The following is a 20,126-nucleotide window of genomic DNA, read 5'->3' on the forward strand; positions in this document are numbered from 1 at the left end:
CCACAACAGGTCCAAATATCAGGTTCTGAAACTCTAGAGGAGGGACAAGTTCAACAGTTACCAGCACAAAAGAGGACCCATTTCATTCTCTTCACTATGGTCAGTGCCAGCTTTGTGCCTCCCAGGGCAGAGCATGTTCTGCACGGTCCTGGGAAGGATTCTCTGCTGCTTCTGTGGTACAGCAATGGGGTTAAACAGCATTTATGGAAACATATGCAGGTGCAACCCTATCCCTGAAAGCAAATAAGATGCCTCACCCCTTCCTTTCCCACTTTCCCTATTATCCACACTATTTATTTCATATTTCACTTCTCTGTTGAGTCCTGCATTCAGCTGCTGTGAGTTTTACAGACCTCCAGGCATGGAGACGTCAGGTAGGATGGATTTCGGGAGCCTGTTTTCAGTGGCAGTATGGAGTGCCCGAGTGGAGCATCTGAGCAGACTATAAAAAGCTACTAAGGAAAACTGTGCATTACAGTTTTGAAATAAACCCCTAAGTATCTATTTCGCCTACATAAATTTTGAGTAATATTAACTGCATTTTGAAAGAATTTAGACAGAAGTAATAATTTCCATAAGAATGCAACACAAGCTGAAGAATAAAATTAAGATGTAGAGCACAAAAGTTCTAAAATTGGATGTTAAACCTTCCCCAACATCATCTCTGTAGCAAAGCAAGGAGGGTGAAACTAAAAAAATCACTTCCGCTTGTCATTCATCTGAGGAAGCTGTATTAACAGAGACCCTAATAGCAGGTGCAAATTGCAATATGGTTTTCATTCCACACATAGAGTGTGTGCTATCACTGGGGACGCAGCAAATGGATTGAAGGAATTGTTCAGCCATACTCTTTAAATGTTACACACTATCATACTTGTTAAAATTATCTGGAATATAACAAGTGCTTGATAAGTGAATCAGACCACAGCATAAATACAATGTTCTCTATGAATAATATCTCATTATGAAGAAAACTGGGAAAATGCAAATATATTTGCTCTATAAAGGTAACAAACAGCATGCAAAAAACTAAATGCTATTTCTGATGTGACATTTTGTAATGAAATTATTATCTGGACAGCAAAAGGTTTGTGTGTCCTAGTTACTAAGTGTAGATAGCATTCGTTTCTGTAACTGTCAAAATCCTTTCATAGTATTTTATTTTGAAAAAGAACCTGACTTCACTGTGGATATGTTATGATAAAGCCTAAAAAGAATTTATCTGATCAAAGAGGAATGTATTACCACCACACAGAGATTTGCTTCAAATCTTGCATAACAGCAAAAATAAATACAACCCACTTTTGTACAAAAACAGATAATGGGAACGTAAGGGGAAAAAAATAGAATTTTCTTTAATAAGATTATATTTCAGGAATGAAGAGAAGAATGTTTACCCATAAATAAGTTTTATAAAAAAAACACCTAAGATGCTAATGTCTCCCTAGTAACATATGCTTGTCAAAGTCCTATGCAATCAAGTCAGCAGCTAAAGACTGACAATCTCCTGCTGTAACATATTTTGGATTATGGATTCAGCATAATTTAGAGATGTTGATTTCTAGTGGTTATGAATAAATTACAATATGAACCAAATTACCTAAAGAATAATTCAATTTCAAAATTCAGATAGTGTCTCAGTGATAAGTGAAAACAAAATCTGCAGCTTCATAATTGTCAATTGAGCATAGAATACATAGAATTAAAATCACTGCTGTTATCCAATAAGTTTTAAGGCAAACTGTTCAATGCAGTCATTCCATGAATGGTTCAAAACCACCAATGCTCATTTATGAAAAATTGTGCTCATCAGTTCTATGGCTAGACCAGTCATTTTAAAATATATAAAATAAAATAAATAAAACTTGAAAATTTGCTGTTTACCAGACTCCCCAAACCTTCTGATTTTAAACCACTTAGCTCTTTTTCAAGATATATTAGAAATGTGATATATGAAATCCAGGGTAAATATGAAGTATAAGCCAGCACAAATCAAAATAACTAGAAATTTATGCTGAAAATTTAGGGACTTACTCTCATTGTCAGTGTAATGACAGATAGGAAATAATTTATTTTTTCTTGGTCAAGTGTAGTGCCAACATAAATCCTTCTTGAAATTTTCCCCTTTTTGCTAGACATTTTACTTGTTTTAATCATGGAGTTTGTAGATCTCAGACACTATGCAGTAGTGTCATTAGATTCAGTTCAGGTAGCCCCATATCCTGACCTCATCTACAACAGGAACTTTAACCAATGCCCCTTCCAACAGCTCCACTCTTGAGGCTCATTCTCATTAAAAAATAGAAAACAAAAAAATTTCCCTGTCTAAGAAACATTTCCCTTGAATGTGCCAGTTTTGGTGGCTGTGACCCTAACTGGATACCTAGACTGACTGAATTTTCACTCGTTTTCACTGAAACATTGTGGATTTCCCTGATTTCCAAACTGTCCTCTATACCTTTGGAAATGAAACATTTTCCTGATACCATTTTTCATCCATACATTTTATCAGTTAATATATAAGTAAATGCTACACTAAAGCAAAATCATGCACATTTCACTTTAGAAAGAAAAAGAATTAAATGGTTTAAGACACAAAAATATTTCCACCCTCTCAAAAGAGTTATTCTCAGTGAGTAACCTTAATGCCTGCAGAGTATAGATTTTCAAGTCACTTCCAAAACTTCTCTACTGTCTTCTAGACTCTCAAAAATAGCTACTTCAAATAAATTCTTCTATCAGTGGTTTCATGGCAAGAAACATCTTCTCATTCTAATACTTAGGAAAAAAATCGAAATTCCCCCCATATAATTTGCCACAGATGCTGGGTTTTATAGAGCAGTTTGGACGAGCTGAATAGTCACAAACCTGTGTGAAATTTCCTTCTATTATAGCCTGAAGGAATCTGCATGTCAGCCAAGAATCTCGATTTAGGCAAGAAATGACTAAAAGTCTAATATTGTTCTACAAATTAGTGTGAAAAAACATCACATTAAGTGGGGAAAGCAAACCAACAAAAAATAAATACCAACAGGTAACTTTTACAGTTTACCTATCATATATCTTTGCTAGCTCTCCCTTAGTTCTTGGACCCTTGTGACTCATTAACATATATAAATCAAGCCTAATTATAAATTACTGTGCTTTTAAGGAAGGCAAAGGCTCGGGCTAATACATCAAAATATGTTTGAGGCATGTAAATCAGTATTTGTACTTGCTGTGGAATGAGAAATAGAAACAGAATGGATTTGATTTGGATAGTGAATGGCCAAGGCTAAAAAATATTAATGATTCCTTGTGAAAAAAAAATTAATTATGTTGTAGCTGATAATTCAACTCATCAAACTACAACAGTAAAATTCATCTTTACTCCTATCCAGTCAGTGCTTTGCAGGAAGTTTTTTGAAGTTCTATGGGAGCAGAGTAAAGACTGCATTTCCTTCAATAACTAAACACCTTCACTCAGCCGCAGAGCTATCGAATGTAACTGCTAAACAAAAGGGATCTCTTCCCTCACCATTATTTCTGCTTGAGAAGGATACTATGATGTGCCATGAAAGAATCTCTGAGCAAAGGGCAACTGAAAATGCTCTGATAAGGCACTGGTTCTAATACAGCACTGTCTCTGGTGGGCTGATAATCAGATGAATCACTGTACACTCAGGGTAGCCCACAGACATGGAAACATGAATTTTCCCTCCTATCTTCATAGGAAGTAAGTTTCAAACCAATGTACAACGTTTTTTTTAGTCTTCTTCACATTTGTGTGAGATAAATTGTAGTTTTTAATGTATCAAAATAATTCATATGAGCTGTTAACAAAAAATTGTGCCTACAGAAAGAGAAACTTGCCTCCAAACCCTTTCCCCCATAGAGCTATAAAAAATATGTTTCAAAAATATGTTGATATTAAACTAAGCAGGTTCCTGAAATTTGAACTTCTGATCCTTTAATCCCCAACTGAAAAATGTATCTGACAACAGATACATGCCCTGATACAGTTGCTTTTTTCTCTCTGCACTGCAAGGACCATTTCAGCAATAATTCTAAGTTCGTGTCTTTCTGTACTCTTACAGGAGATCAGAAGACACAGTGAAGTATGTTTGGTTTAAATGCACAGCAAATTTGTGCCTCCAGAAACATGTCTCAGTATTGATCACTGAGACACTACACCTGCAACTGTGATCAATCTATAAACTGTGCTGCTTCTCAGCTTCATAAACTTGCAGAATTGTAATGAACCTCTCTTTACTCCCCTTATGTGTGAGCCAAAGAGAGTGAGTAAGCAACGAGACCGTTTTTCTTCACTTGATGTTACCACCAGCAAATATCTGAGTAGTAAAAAGAAAACAGAAGAACAGAAGGTCAAATATATATATAAGGTGTTATCGAATACACAGTGTACCAGCAGGAAGAAGTTGTGCATATGAAGAAAATATACATTTCATAGTAGAGTTGATGGGATACTTGAGTAGCTTTTAGAATGGCTAAAAATATTGACAAATCATTGCAAGCACAACATCCATGGTATTATGTTCTCTATTACCTTGCCATGACCTGCTTTGCCTGGGGTTCTGTCTGACCTTACTTTCCCTCACTGGGCCTGATCCTGACCTGGCCTTGTGCCATTGCCATGGGGTCCCTGGGTGGGGGCTACCCCCACCCCAGCCTGTGCTGCTCCATTGCTGGGGCAGCAGGACAGGTCATGCCACTCCCAGGGTCCCCACAGCTCCAGGCCCCCAGGAGGAGCAGGCTCTCACTGCATCCCCATGGTTTCAAAAGTGCAACTATTTTTTTTTTATTAAGTAATATATAAAAAACATGATTTGAAAATTTCATCAGTTCTTTTCCTAAATGTTTTTTTCATTATTAGATTAATGAAGTGACCCCTTTTCCACTAGTTTCAATAAATTAGCTCCTAAGCATCTGTAATTGCCATGCTACAAGCATTACCTATGAGCATAACCTCTCACATCACCTACAGAAGAATTTCCTTCTTAGGTCAAAGGAATGTCCTTTCTTAATACTACTCATGTTTTATAGGAACTCTGAAAGAATTATTTCTCGCCCATATGCCCATGTGGTACCACATGATCTCAGGAGATAATTGAGACAGATGTGCTTTACACTAATTGCTTTGGAGGTTCTCTGACACTGAAGGTCTGTAGTTTATCTGCCAATTCTCCAAACCCCCTAAATAAGTGCTCAGCAAATGAACTTTCCTCTATAAAAAACCAGCATGGAATTACCAGGAAGAATTATCACTCAATCCCCTATCTGTCTTCACAACTATGGGGTGTTCTAAAGGTCACTGCCCTTCAGACTGCACTTCCATTTGTTCTAATACCCAAGCAAGGTTCTGGTCTGGTTTTGAGGGTGAGGTCACATCCCCTCTCCATGTCTGTTGCAGCTGGCCATGTCTCAGGGATCCTTGCTGGGCTCCTGGAGCACTGATGAGAGATCTCTGGAGCACACACAGAACAGCTCCTCTCCTCAGTGGGAACTCATCTGGGGCCAAGATAAAGATAGCATGTGATAAGGGGAACCACCAGAAGACTGTGTTGCTTGGAATCTATTACCACCTGTTTTGTTGTAGTTTCTTTTTCTCTGAGAGACAGGTTGCTTCAAGAATAAGACAATCAAATAAAAGATATAGGGAGAGACAATATCTTTGATTTGATATAGATGAAAAAAGAACCATTTGTGTGCACAGTCCCTTAACAAGACTAAACCCTCCAAAAAGTACAAATCTCAAGCTAAAACTAGCATTAGAATCAATAGTTCATTGTTAACCTAGAATCAAACACAGATTAACAACAAAAAAAGCATAGAACAAAGATTATAAAAGTATCTTATCTTGCTAGGTGCTAAATACTCACATAAGTTAACTATTGCAACAAAATTATCTTACTGTATCTTGCAAGTTCTTAGAGCATGTCTCAAGAACAATTGATTTAATATTACTCTCAGCTTCTGCCAGATATCATATCCTTTGTTACACATTGCCCCAATTAGACATCTCCATTTTCACCTTCATGCCTGCTGGTTTGGACCCTTAGGTGCTGGTTTCATTCATGTAGATCAGTTGGTGTAAAAGCAACACACTTCTGTCAATAGCTAAATGTTTAGTGATGCAAGAATCATCTGCCTCTCTCTTTTCACATATATGTATAAGGGCACACACAAAAAACCTATTTCTCTCTCTGTACCAACAAGATATACAGTGCTCCATGTGCACAGATACACATCCCTGTGGTAGAAATCAGTTGTTCTCCATGTAGCCATAAGGTAATATCCGTAACTATCTCTGCATCCAGCATCAAATGCATCATCTTGCCAGAAGAAAGACTATGACATATACCATCATCTGAAAAGCATTATCTTCAGTGTTTTAATCAATGCTAACATTAGCAGCGCTCATATCTGGCAAAGCATGAAACTATTGACCCCCCTAAAGACCTATGGTAAGATATATCAGTATTTTATCCTGGAAATTAATTTGTGTTTGCTCCTAATTAAAATATGTGTGACAGGTCTCTAGCATTAACCCCAGTTGTAATCAAGCTGCTGATTGTGTCATTCCCTTGCAAAATTTCAAGAAGAAACCTAGGGACCATGGTAGTACAGGAATGAATCAGCTAGAAATCCCAGGTAATTCATTAAGGAAGAAAATCAATGTCACACAGATGTAAAGAGACATTAGTTGATTCTGCAATGTCTCTGAAAGGAATTGGAAAAAAAAAAAAAAAGCTTTGAAAGAAAAATATCAGACAAGTGCAAAGAAGCAAATTATTCCCACTGGTCTTTACAGGACTCTATGCCCGAGTTTAAGTTCAGAGAATATTATGAAGTAAAACCTGATTTTTTTTTTTCTTGTCTCTCAGGGAGAATCTTCCACTCTCTGTATTGTTTTTACTATTAAATCTTTTACAATTTAAAATACATCTTATTTTTTAATTGTGTTTTCTAAGGACTGTCCCATTATTATCACTGAAGTATCACCTCCAATGAGGTTCACACTCTGGGATTATCCTATATTATTTACTAGGATTTCAGCCATGCCAGCAAGGTCTGGGTGGAGTAGGTGCTTGCTGGGTCTATCTCACCTACCCAGAAAGCAGATTCTGTCCCAATCCACTTTATGCCTTTTCCTTGGCAAACAAATCATTAATGTAACAGGAAACACTGAATCAAACCAGTCCCCTCCAAAAAGGGCAGTAAGTCCCATCTTTCTCCATTCCACTATATTTTCTCTTGTTTTTCTTAGCCAAAGAAAATAATAAGAGCATGTATCTTTCATTTCAAATCTTTGTCAGGAGACAGCAGACAACCTTTCCAGGAGGTTTACTCTAAGATCCATGGGTTACAGTTAAATTGCTATGGACTATGGATCTTCTTTTCACTCAGTTTACTGCAATTCAGCTGACAGATGGCGATCTAATATTACAGAGTATGTGAAAATATGGAAATGGAGCTAAAGATGTGAAAACCTGAATTTCATTGTGGCCATATGCATTGAAATTCCAGAACATTAGAAGTCATTTGTGAAAATATTAATTTATCTGCAACATTATTGTGGGGAGATGTAACTTTGAGTCTGAAGCAATGGGAAAAGAAAATCCCTGTAAGTATCCTCAGAGCCACTTTTTGTTTTTGAATTGTTTTTTGTACGAAAAACGAACTACAGCTGAACCTTAAAATATTTTGGGGTGGTTTGTTGTGTTGTGTTTTTGGTTTTGCTCCACTTGTCTCCCACTACTGAGTATCACAGAGCAATGAAGTGCTCCTCCAAATACAATCCAGAATGACACAGCCTGAATCAGTGCCCTGTGCCTCTCCCATGTCACCAGCTTGGACACAGCCTCTGCAGAGGAGAGGTGATGGGAAGCTGTGCATTCCTGGGGACCTGGCTCCCCTGGAGAGACCAGCAGTGGTCTCTGCACCCCCTGTGCCCACAGAAAGCCTCATGCTGAACACCTATGAGACCTCACAGTCAAGCTCCAGTAACTTTCCAGCTCCAATATTTTTTGCCAAATTATTTCTATTTTCTTCCTCTATTTATCTTCCCTCTGAAAAAGAAGTAATTTAAGATAAAACTACATTTTAAGAGAGTACCAGGCCAGGTGAGATGAAAAGCAGTTTTGATTCTAGGGTGAGCTTTGGCTGCTATCAGTTCTGCTGTGATGATAATGTTGGTGTTCATGATACCACCTGCAGCTTGTGTGATAGACGTGATTGTGTATTTTCTTTTGAGACACCCTAGAAATGTTGTGTTTTTCCTGGCCACATAACATGACTGCCAATTCTCTCAACCTCCCTGGAATCAAATCAAAATGAGAGACAGTGACCTTTCTATTGGAGAGAAGGAGAGTATGAATAGGAAGAAATAAAGAATAATATGTAGTAAATCTCATGAAACATGGAATTACTTCTTGTAAGGGTAGTTACCGCTTCCCCCTGAGAAAGGTTCTGGTACCCTTTTTTACACTATCAAACTTAACTTCCAAGTGATCTTTATTGAAATCAGTGGGGTTAGTCAAGGAGTAATAAAAAAGGGATTTGGAAAAAAGGTTGCAGAACCCAGTCCATCTCTGCTAAATTATTTGATTTAACAACACATATAACAAGCATTTTTTCATCCTTTTCTTTTGTCCATTAGGTATATTTTCATAGAAATAAGTGTACTGTATAATCATTTGTATTTTTAAATAACATAAGTCAATAATTCTCTATTTTAACACATATTTCATTAGTAGTCAAGTATGATTAAATTTTTTATGCTTTATATATAACAAAAAAAAGTCAGTGTGATACTGCAATAAATTTGCCAATACTAAAATATGACAAAAATTTATTTGAGAATTCTAAACATTGTGCAGCAGTCTTAAGCAGTAACATAATAATGAAGCATATTCATATAATTCTATCCAAAGTCCATGATAAGAATTCTTGAAAATATAATCCCACTGTGTCACACCAGTTGCCACTGAAAAATACTGCTTACAACCCCTGGTCTCTAATGAAACATTACTGACACATACAGGGTGTGATTCTAATCTTGATACTGTTATAATAATATTTTCTTTTATGAGCTTTGATTTAAAAATAAGATCAAGATGGATGTTCATATTATAAAATGCAGTTGCTAATAAATATTAAGTATTAATAGAGTGTAAAGAATAATTATATTAGGCTGAACAAAAGCTACCAAGGATTTAACAACAAGAAGCATTAGTAGACTCATGTTTAAATCAGCTGGAGGAATTATCTTGCCCTTTTCATTATATCAAATGAAAAGGGGTCTGGAATAGAAACCAGGATTTCAAAATAGAGCAAATTATTCTGCTGCTACTATTTCATTGATTCCAATAGAATTAAGCTAGCTGGGAATTTGTTTTCTCTGTGTTGTAGGACTCTGTTTAACTGGTCGGGAAGTGTGAGGACTCAGTTCTTCATGAGGACTTGAAGTGTGGAAGTGGAGTTATTACGTGGTTAGGAACCACTTTCTGGTTTCAGTTTCTCTCACACAATTTCAGTGCTTATATAAGATCATACACGGGTTTATCTGTAGCACCAACAGCAATAAATTAACACATTAATGCAGACATTGACTGAAGTATAAACTCTGCTTCCACCTCCAGTGCAATCATTTACCAGCCTATCTAATCTTAGTCATTAACTAATTAAGAAATAAGGGACACACAGCTGAAGAGCTAAAAGCTTTCCTTGACTTCAATGGCACTTGCCTGGCTTAGAGTAGCACCAACTCTCTCCTGGACTGAAATTTTTCAGAAAACAAATAAAGCAAATAAAATATGCTTCTCAAGTCACAACTCTAAAATATATCCTGTAAATAAATTTTTTTTTCTCCCTAAGGAACTGGAACTTTGAGACTACAAAAGTGTCAGCTTTTAACAAATATTAACCTTTTAATTCCAGTTTCCCTTTCTAGAGGGTGGCTGCTGGGGCGATATGAAATACTGATGGACTATCCATCACATAGCTTCTGCCTATGGGTCATTGCACAGCCTTAAACAACCACAGAAACCAAAAGATAAATCTTTTGATGAAATACTTGAATTCTTTAGAGACATTTTGCGCTAATGCCAGTGTTTATCCCAGAGTGGTTTCTCTGCTGTCAGCAGAAGCAAAGAGTGTTTATAATGCAGTTTGCATCACGGCTTCATAGGCTGAATCTGAGCAAAGCTAGCAAAGCACCTGGAGACTATTTTGTCTGCATTATTCACAGTGCAGAGCTCAACACTCAATGTCAGAGTTCAGCAGCAAGTGTCCACAAACAGAATACCAGGCTCTTTTTGAGATATTGAAATTTGGAGTGATGCATTTTTCTCAGGTATTAGAAGCATTTATATTGCTGCATTACCAAAGAGGATAGCCCAAATAGAAGCCTTCAGGCTCTCAGAGGTCTGCAAAGAGATGCGGTTATACTGAGGATTAAAGAAGAAACTCTCTATACAAAAAAGGTTTGCTATGTGCCCAGCCCAGCTTTTGGAAAAAACACACATAGAAGGATGAAGTTTGCTTGTTATGTGATTTTTAATCTGTCAAATTCCAGTCTCACAGTGAAAATGAAAGGCCAGAGAACTTCAGCAGCGTTATGTTCTGCATTTGGAGAATGAAGAAAAAGAGGGTTGAATTTGGCCACTACACTAACTGATGCATCTGGAGGATTTTGTGTCAGTACAGTGTGAGGATCCTCACTCCTTTTGCCTTGCATCTATTTACATGAATACCATATTTCCACCGGTGGTCCCCAGATTTCTGTGGGATCCTGCCATCTGTCCACAGGAACACGACATTTTGTCCAGGTCTTGGAACAGGTTCTTCTGTTCTTGTGTTTCAAAAATCCAGGAAACAAAGTAAAAGCAGCATAAAAACGAAATATAAATAAACCAATACCCACACAAATTGAAGGAAAATATAGTTTGGAGACCCTGACAATACCACCTGTCATGGATGCATCTCTTACAACGCCCTCACCACAAGGACTCTTGACAACTTCAGTTCTCTTACTTGCGAGCTTGCACATTACTCACAAGAAAAGGCTCTTGACAGTTAAATATATTACATACAGAGTCTTTGCACTAGGAATCCAAGTTGCATCCCCCCACTTTTTTTTTTCTTCTCCCTCCCCTTTATCAAACGCTGCTATTGACCAGGGAGCAAAAGCCCCTAAGATACTAAATCTTCCGACCATGAAGGGAAATGGAATGGTTTTCTAATGGAGTCTATCTGAGCGCCTCTGGCTTTTAGAACCTGTCTTTAAAGTCTGCTTACTGAGGCATAGATGACCACTCAAACACAGACAGATTTGTCACTTTGGTTTTCAGGACACCCATCCTATAAAGACCACAAGGTAGTTGCGAGGACTTTAGTGGCCAGACATTCCCTTGCTATTCATGAGGTTCTTGAATTGGATTTAATTTCATGCCAGATTTGACTCTATCAATGGAAGACCAGCTCAAATGATTTCACAAGAAATGCTCAAATAACACCCCTCATTGTTACAAATCTTTTTATGCTCTATAATGCAGAGCAAGTAGAGATGTTCTGACTGTAAAAATCAAAGTATAGCTACTTTTGTCCCAATGACTACTGTAAATATTTAAGGTGTACAGTTAAGAATATACCTTTGCAGAAAAAAAACAAAAACAAAAACAAACCCAAAACAAAGACTTGGCTAAAAAGCCACCCTTTCTCAACACTCATGGTTAGATTGTCATCTGGCTTGATAAGATTTATTCCAAAACTTCCCTGGTTTTATATCTGCTGCCATAAAAAATGGTGTAAATTGGTTCCATGAAACCAGCTGCAGAATCATACTGATTTACACCACCTCCCCCACAGCAGGAATGTTAATAACCATGCTATATTTGGTTCCTTTCCTGAATCTGGTTAAAACTTGGAAGAACAAACCTGGTTTATGCCAGATGAAGACTTGCACCCAATAAAATGCTGAACTGAACACAACAGCCACTATTTCTGTGCTCTGCAGGAAAGAAGCAGCACACTATGTTATTATAATACAATGCTAGATTTTTATTATTTTTTTTTAATGCCTTGCAGCCATAGCTCCTGAAGTATTTAAAACTGTTCTACTTCATCAAGCCCCTCAGACTGTAGGCATGAAATAAATAAGGTGGCTGGAATATTGTTGTGTCATAGTTCCACTTGCTGCTACCAGAAAAACCTGTCAGTGTCTCCTGTACTTAGACACAAATGCTTCAGCATTTGACAGTGTTTGCCTATTCCTGAATCCCCACACAGTGCTCTGGACAAGAGTGATTTCAAACCCACTTAAACTGTAGATCCAGAAACTGTTCTTGAATTCAAACATTTTTAAAGAAGAGCAGAACACAAGAAAATATAAACTCAAAGGAAGGACCAGAAAGCAAAATGCATTCGAGAGCAAACAGAGTGGAAACAACAGAATATGTGAAAAAAAGATCAGTTCAAGAATCTAATTTCTTCTTCTTTCTTCCTGCGAACCCAGCTTTATATAGAGATGATACTTACACATCTTTCCTTAACAAGGACATCAGAGAAAAAATGAACTGACTGAACAAAATAATAACCATGCAAAGAAAAAAAGGTTCATGAATTTCACCTGACTTCAAAACTTGAAAAGAGCTGAAAAGGTTCAGTAAGATTAAGATAACAATAAATTTCAATACTATAGGGGAAGAAAATTCATTCTGCAGAAAAGAAAACAATTCATGTTTAGATTTATATTTAAATTAACTAGCACTGTAATACAAAGTTACATTTACTCATACATAAGTCCTTATTTCTACCTGTCTGTCATGAAAAAACACCAGGGTTTCATCAGTGATGGAACAAACATAGTTATGAGTCTATTTTAAACACATTTAACACACACTGCAGACATGAAGCCTCCAGAAAAATAAAATCCCACTGGATATCTTCATAAAAATCTACCTGTTTTTTTCCACAAGGATTCTTATGAGTCATTATGAGCTTCTATGAACCTGACAGGGGTTTTTTATTTGCTGGGTTTTTTTAAGTCAAACAGAACAGAATGTTCTCGGTAGCTTTTCTGTTAAGTGACAATACAACACCAGGGGAAAAAAAAAAAAAGATTAATTCAGACTTTCTTATCTTCAATCTTACTGGAAAATTAGGGATAAAATGAAGGCCAAACTATATGCAAATATAAAAGGTGTCTCCTCTCTACCAAAATAATGTAAATTATCAAAATAAAAATTTAAGATAGGTTTCCACACTGTGTTCTACAAAGAACTGAAACTACAGCCAAAACCATAGTAAATAGAATTCAAGACAGCTGCATCAAAGAATCCATTATTGGCCTGGGCACACTAGCACACAAAAGCAGAGAAATTACTATTATATAACCATCGAGAAATGGAAAAATTATTATTTTGGTCAGAAACAAGTAAAATTCTAATTTATTTAGAGAACATTGGCCGAGATCTTGAGCAGAGTGAAAAAAGCTAGATCCTCACATTCCCCTGAATTTTAATAGCATTTCGGTTCTTTTGAGAAGCCAAGACAACACTTTCAATTAAAATATTTTACATAATGATTTCATGGCTTGATCCTGATATGCGTTGAGACAATTCCCACTGCATTCAGTAAAAGTTGAGGGCAATCACCATCTCTAAACACTTGACCAAGAAAACCCCAACTATAAAACTTCTGTTTCCTTTGTCACAGATTTAAAACAAAGTCCCAGAACTAAACCCTCCCCCCTCAGAAAACAAACCAAACTAAACTCCAAATGAATAAACAAACAAAAAAGATCCCAAACAATTTTACATTGCGATGTTATAAAACACTGCACAAGTCAAAAATTAAAATATTGTCATAATACAAATACATGAAGCAATGTATGATATCACATATGGGTGGCGGAAAGTATGTGAAATTTGATGTCTACATTAAAAGATTTCTGATTCCTCTTGACCCATATCATCTAAAATGAGTAAATAATATGTCCTTCAGCTGGAAAACTTTGATCTAGAGACTGTCTTAGAGGTCTTAGGAGCTGGTTTGGCCTCTGGCAATGAGGAGGTTCTTGATTAAATGTTTTGTGCATTTTCATATACTTAACCCTGGCTAAGTGCATGTTATAGTTTTAAGCAAGTGTTTAAAATTTTCTCTCTGTGAGAGACAGGGTTCTCTATATAATGCATTAGTGATGAGAGCAGTAGGATAACAACATTGCCTATGGTACAGTAGGATTCTATGTCCAATCTTTGCAGAAGTAGCATGGTTATTTATCATCCTAAAGAAGTAAATATGGAGTATGGAGTCATTTTATTTTCACAGGGACTAACATTCTGTCGTATATAATTGTAAACTCCTTTTAAATGCTAGAAGATACAATTAAGGGACATAAAGCTACCACCTGCCACTCAGTCTAGATGTTAACTCAACCATGATACATTATGGTTATGAAACAATAATACTGCAAAAAACAGAATTACAGCTAAGCTGTCTAACCTGAGCTGCACCTGAATTTAAAGTTTCCAAAGCACCTGGGTTTAAATACTGCTAGTGTGTTTTAAAGAGCTTTCTTAATTATTTCCTGTATCTGAAAGAGTTCAAACTCCCAAATGAGCCCCTCTGTAATTCCTTCCCATCCAGCTGGATACTGGGTGTCCATGAACTCCAAGTGAGATCAGCAGAACCTGTTTTTGCAGGGCATGCCATGGAAAGCTCCTGGTCCGTGGCAGATTCACTCACGGACATTTTTTCAAGACTAGAATCATTTCATTCAAAGCACATCTTGGAGAAGGTTTAAATAGCTACAATAGAAAGTCTTCCAAATCTTTTGGATTTCCAAATGTAGTGAAATAGTAACTGTTCTTCAAGTCATAAGTTGTGTCTATTTAGCATGACTCCTCTTACATAGAAAAGCTGGATTTCCAGAGGGAATACCAATATAATGTCCAAGTCAGACACCAGAACACGAGAGTTGAAATAAAAATCAATACAGAGCCATACAGATGCTAAAGTACACTGAAAATAAAATTGTTTTCCACTGTAAATGTAATTTTAAAATCTAACATATTCAATATATTTGATATTGATTATGTTAGCAGTATTTCTGAAGGCTAATAGATACCATGTACTATTTGTACTGAAGTACAATACTGCTTTTGTTGTCCTAGCAACAGCCAGGAGAGAATGATCTCACAAATCAAATTCAATGGAAATTCCATGCTTTACAGAAAAAGACAACTAAATGATCGTAAAAGTATATTTTTAAGTTGCCAGCTTTATGAACTTGAATCTGCCCTTTCCAAACAGAGCTCATTCTAAGGAATAGGTAAAATGGGTAGTGTGAACCTACATTTTAATGAAGAAAAAGTAGAATGAAGCTGAATTGCCAGACTGGAATATTTTGCATATCTGCTCAATTTCCTCTGGCTACAGTTGCCTATGGAGTAGACAATTCCCATCCCCTCCTGTGACCAGTGAATCACAGAATCCCAGAGGGGACTATTTCTATCAAGAGGTATGAAAGCAAATCTTAGGAGGTACTTTTATTTTATTTTTTTTACTGTAGTCTCAAGACAGCCCCGTGGGAGGGGCAGAGAGGGGGACTGGACCTGTGAGACATTTCACAGAACACCCCACAATCCAACATGCTGTGCTTCTCAGAGACATCTCACTGTCTTTGATATGTTGAAAAGCAACTGGAGAACAACATCTCCAGCCAGCCCCACAACATGATTTCATGCTGCTGCAATCTCTGAACATCCCCCTGACTTCCATCACTTTGGGCTTTGGAGCAGAATCACATTTGTCCCATCAAGTCAGGTCCTACTGCAAGTACTGACAGGAGTAAGAGCATTCTCATTTACATCTCTAAGACCTATAACATGTTTATTCTATCAGCATCTTCAACAAGAATCATCTAAGGACAAGAAAGTGAATAGGTAAATATATTTCAAGATCCATATGAAATTGGAGTGAACCAGGGAACAAAAATAAATCATGGTAGGCCTTGAAGAAAATGGGAGGAATAGGTTTACCAAATTTATGGTAAAGTGCATTTCCCTGTAGTCTCAAATATTTATGTTGGATTGTATCTGAGATCGGATCTAATCTGGAAACGAATATGAAAAAAATAATGTACTATTAACCCTTCTGAAAAAGATTTACTGTTCATTGGTCAGTCAAACAAGGAAATGTTCCTGGAAAATAACACTTGATTATGCATTATGCTCCAGAATATCCAGAGTGAAATCAGATGTGAGAAAACTCTGAGTATTCCTTTCAAGGCTGGTAACCATTTATCATTTCACCAATAAAATGTATGTAGAATTGCAAAAGCAAAATGATCGCTGAGGATATATCTATACTTTAATGAAATTCTGTTAACTATTTGAATATAATTCTAAAAAAACAAAACATAAAAATACAACACAAAACAAAACTGGATTTTTTTGTAGCCTCTGAGAGTTCAAACACCCACCACACAGAAAATCATACAAATCAAGGGTTTAAAATAGATTAATTTGGGTACTAATGCCCCTGTTACTATCTCATGTAATGATAAGATAATCAGGTATAAGTATAGTACAAAGTATTCACATTTTTATACATCATTGTGAGGGAATATCGACAACCTGGGGGAATGATGTAATCAGAGAGTGAAAAACAAATCTAAAATATTGGAGCAGTGCACACTTTACTTCCTGAAGAAGATACCAAATCAGATGTAGATATCCTTTCAAAATATTTTTTTAAAGAGTTTAGTTTGCCCTATCTTTACCACACAGAAATTAATAGGTTTGATTTCTTGGGGGTTTTAGTTTACTTTTGGGGTTGATTCTTGCTTGGTTTTTTTAATTTTTTTTTTCATTGACCAATGTGAACCTTTTCCAAAATCTTCATGTTAATTTCATTTAGCTTTGCTTATATTGTCCATTCTTGTGGTATGAATTATCACTGTTAGATACAGTTGTCTTTTTATAGTAGCAATCTCTATTTATGATTCAAACTTCTTTCATTCTATTGTCTTATATTGACAGCAGAATCCTTATTTAGTTTTCTAAAGAATGTAAATAATCAATATTTTTTTCAATTTAAATTTAAAGGTAGAAGTATAATAAGTGAACAGTCACATAACCTGAAAGCTGGTTTAAGAAATCTCTCAAGATGGAGGAAAAGTGTTTTTCCTAGAAAGCTTTTGAATTCTTTTCTTTCTTTTTTTTTTTTAAACACTGAACTGAACCTGAATGTCCATGTGCAACTTCACCATCTACACTGAAACCTCAATGACACTGATCATGCAAGTACAGAATATAAATTTGTCAAGGTCTGCTGGAAATTGCAAGAAGGACACAGTGAGTCAGATGGTAAAATAGCAATGCTGTAGTTTGTCCAAAGTCACTGGAATGATCTATCAGGTATGAATTTTCGCAAATACCAAGAAATTCAGCAGTAGCTATTTTAGTGCTAAAGTGCAAGACTCAGGGAGATGAAACAGATGATGATGAAAAAAATTCTTTTGTCCATGAACAGTAATAGCAATTTAGTGTAGCTCATATCCCTGCAGACAAACATCCCTGTGTAATGCAGAATACTTTCATCAAGCAAAATGTGACTTTATCTCAACCTAATCTCCAGGTCATGTCACCTCGGGGAAACCTCAGATGAGCAATACTTTATTTTGTTTTTCAGCTCCAGATTCGGCTTCACATTAACATGGTAGGTAAAGACAGACAAAAGAAAACAAAATGCTGAAATCTAGTTGTAAAATACATATCCTATTCTTGCACTAAACAGCATATATTTTCAGCTGCATTATGGCTATAAGCCTATGGATGTCATTTTGGAAATATAACGAATATAATAGATTTTCCTAATGTCTTGTGCACATTGGGAAGCTGTATGAAAGTAGGAGAAACAATATAAAAATACTCTGTAAAGAAAATGAAGTTAACTCTTCATTTGTAACCGTCCCTATGTCTCATTCTCACTTAAGCTAGTAATGGGTTATGCAATGCCAATAGTATTATCCAAGTATGATGAAAAATAAAATAGAAATAAAAATTCCCATTTGAAGCCTGCAGTAGCTCTGGACATAAGAAATGTACCTGAGTGGTGCATTTGCTACTCAGCAGCAGATAGAACTGTGAGGAGCATACCAGTTTGTGGAAAAGTAATTTCTGACTCCAAAGCTTTACTGGCTTGTAGTTGACAGCAGCTCTATGATATTTCTGTAGAATTCCTCACTCTCACACATTGTCTTTGGGTGTCACTAGTGGCAATTGGGTATTTTGCTTGAGGAGAGGATACTGCAGCACACAAACCCATTTTAGCCCACTTACCCAGAAGGGAATGCGGGGGGAAAAATGTGAGAGCTTTAAAATAAACAAACAGAAAACAGATGGCAATTTAAAAAGTATTCAAAATGGGAGAATTGCTGCAAGGTTAAAGTCAAAATAAGCTCATGTACAAAGTCCTCTTCCTCACCCTAAGAGCAAGCCTTGCCAACTGCAGAGAAATAGAAGTAAATCCATCCCCACTTAGCACACAGAGCCACTGAGACCAAACAGACCCTTCTCAGGGCTCAAGAGGAGAGATGGGCCCATCCCCACAGGCACCAGCCAAGCCTGCTGGTGCCTTGTATCACCCATGTATTCCTACCACTTCTGCACAGGCTGATAGTGGAATGCACAGAGGAAATTGTTCAGCAGAGTATTAGTCTGTATTCATCTAAAAAATAAAAGACTGTACTAGAGTTTACATTCTACAGAACAGCCCTTGCCCCCAAATTCTTCTAGTTCTAATTCTTCAAATCTTGATCTAGTTGTCCTAGCTAACAGAAAGACCCACTGACCTCAAGAGAAAGCCTCAAGTCAACAGACACATTCCTCACCCAATATTAGGCAACACTTAGACTGTGAGCTAAAACAGGAAAGCATTTACTGAAAGTCAATATGTATATTTATAGCAGCTATTATGACAGGCATCTTAAGACACCAAATAGTAAAATTTGGCACTTAAAATTAAATGGAGCTCATTTCAACCAATCACAATATTTCAGTGAGTAAAAAGGTCATCAATCTCTCTTTAAACACACCAGAGGAGAGCTAATGCTCAAAGTCAGAAAATCTGGAAAGTTTGAGGCAACTTTCCTCTCCACTTGGAGCATTTCTATCACAAACACCTAAATCAGACAGGACCTCTCATAGTTGTCAGCAGGAGGAAATACAGGATTCCACAACCTCCAACAGGATAAGGGGCATAAAGGGAGAAGATACCTGGTTTGCCCATGTTAACTCAAGTCTGTCTGCCTCCTTGGTTTGGTTTATCTACGGTATTACATCAGCTGAACAGAGCATTTTGTGGCACACTTCAAGAGGGAGTCTGGCCTGACTCAATATGTTGCCTTCATCCTCTCCACAAGTCAGTGAAAACACAATTGTCCACTGACAGGTGTCACTTGCAAGTCTCAGTTATTTATTATGTCTCACAGATATTCTTGGTTAGGAAGGAAAAAATATCAAGAAAGACATAAAAAATTGACACTGAACCCATTTCAAATCTAGGAAAAAGAGAAACAGCTGCTCTTGGTTTTGTCTGGCATGTTCTCTACCACTGGCAGCTGCTTGAACCTGCTGTGCTGCTTTGCTCAGCAAAAACAGGATACTAACATAATAGAACAGAAATAGGTTCACAGAAGTGAAACAATCAGACTCACTGGAATGCTCAAATCTGGTCCAAGCACAAACTAAGCCAACACAGAAAGACAGTTGGGGAAAAAGAATGCAAAGCAGCAGAACTTGGAAAGATGCATAAGGACAAAGGCAAAAGGAATTTAGCAGATCAAAAGATCCTGCCCCCAAGTCTTGTATTGCATACAATGAAGATGTTCCCATGATGCAATGACTAATGTAGCTTCATAACCTCCCAAATGCCTTTTATCCATTCTATGTCTGGAGCAACTGGGAAAACCTGGCAGTATCAGCAAGTCAAAGAATGGAATTTGTCTCTTTCATAGCTTACACTGTAAAACATATTTCTGATGCAGCTATAATTTGAAAGTGATCTGTTCCTTGCTTTAGCCATCAAGTTCACTGTACATAAAGGAGAGCTCTGGCTAA

General features: G+C 36.8%; 1 protein-coding gene across 1 annotated transcript in view; it reads right to left on the bottom strand.

Moving 5' to 3' along the window:
• LOC111934607 (uncharacterized) overlaps nucleotides 1-20,126 on the bottom strand; it is a 370,779-nt gene that overhangs the window by 305,832 nt on the left and 44,821 nt on the right. The window contains exon 3 of the transcript XR_015275208.1: nucleotides 4,253-4,331. The gene's annotated coding sequence lies outside the window, so the exon portion shown is untranslated. The remainder of the gene's footprint in view (nucleotides 1-4,252; nucleotides 4,332-20,126) is intronic.

This window comes from Cyanistes caeruleus, chromosome 12 (assembly GCF_971803275.1).
Source record: "Cyanistes caeruleus chromosome 12, bCyaCae1.hap1.1, whole genome shotgun sequence".
Classification (NCBI taxonomy): Eukaryota; Metazoa; Chordata; class Aves; order Passeriformes; family Paridae; genus Cyanistes; species Cyanistes caeruleus.